Below are 1,483 nucleotides of genomic sequence, written 5' to 3'. Positions count from 1 at the left end.
ATTTCTTCTTCGAACAAATTATATAATCTTTGTAACATCCAATTTTTTTTATAGTGCTCAACTACTATAGGGTATATCACATTTTCAATATTACGAGACGGTCCACTTGAGGAAAACATAAAATTGCTATTATAATTATTGAAGAATAATAGTGCCGTCAAAATGGGTTGTAACCCGCGAGGCAACCCGGCTCACCACGGGTTTGAGCCGAGTTGGGTTTGAAAAAAATGTAATTTTTTTATACGGTAGTTTTCAACCCGACTCACTTAGAACCCGGCTCATCTGGGTTGAACCCGTGGTGAGCCGGGTTGGCTCACCAACTCACCTAATTTAATTTAAAATATTATTAGTTAGCATTTTTTATTATATTATAAATGAGGATAAAAAAAGATGTTTTAAGAGAGAAAAATATAATAGATTTATCTATTCAAGACTCTAATATTATAAGTGAACAAGTGATACAAAAATTATTAATATTAAAAACTTTTTTGTTCGCCTTTTGTGCTTGTTTTTGGATTAGGGTTGAATTGTATGAATTTTTTTTTTGAATTGTCTTTGGAGTTTAACATCATTTTAGGATGAAATTTATTTATATTTGAATTAAGAAAATTATAATTTTTTTTATTTCAAAAAAACTTGCAGTTAAGTGAGTTAGTGAGTCAACCCGTTTAACCCACCAACCCGTAGTGACACTAGTACAAAAATCGCGTGACCAACCCATGGTGGGCTGGGCCGAGTCGAGCCGGGTTACCCGTTTCTACAACTGTATATATATGTATATATATGGGGTTTGCTAACGCGCGTATGCCTGTTTTTCAGTTGGTACATTTTAGCAATGTGTACCGGGTTTTAGTAGACAAAAATATCCTTATATATCATGGATTCTAAGTTTTAAGGTTAAGGGTATTTTAATAATTTTCATTCTCAAAACTAAAAAAAAAAATGAAACCCCCTAAACCCTTACTCACCTCTCTCATTCCTCTCAACGCTTTCTCTTTCCTCCTTCTCACTCCAATCTTTTCTCTGTCATCCCTACTGTAGCCCCAATTGAAAAAATCAGAAACACTTGCTGTTAAACAATCTTACAAAAAAATGATTTTATAATGAGTTTTCATCTTATAATTTTTGTCTTATCTAATTTTATCCAATTTTCACAAGCATAAAGGAATTGGTAATTGACCTGGAAAAAATCAGAAATACTCGCTGGTAAACAATTTCTTACAAAAAATAATTTTATAATGAGTTTTTATTTTATAATTTTTGTCTTATCTAATTTTATCTAATTTTCACAAACATAATGACATCAAAGGAATTGATAATTGGCCTGGAAAAAAATCAGAAACACTCAGTTGTTAAACAATTTCTTACAAAAAATGACTTATAATGAGTTTTCATTTTATAATTTTTGTCGTATATAATTTTATCTAATTTTCACAAGCATAATGACATCCGAAAGAATTGGTAATTGGCCTGGAGGATTTTT

The sequence above is a fragment of the Vigna umbellata genome, chromosome 1 (genome assembly GCF_029865625.1).
Source record: "Vigna umbellata cultivar VRB3 chromosome 1, Vumbellata_1.0, whole genome shotgun sequence".
Classification (NCBI taxonomy): domain Eukaryota; kingdom Viridiplantae; phylum Streptophyta; class Magnoliopsida; order Fabales; family Fabaceae; genus Vigna; species Vigna umbellata.
Note: the sequence above shows the minus strand (reverse complement) of the source record.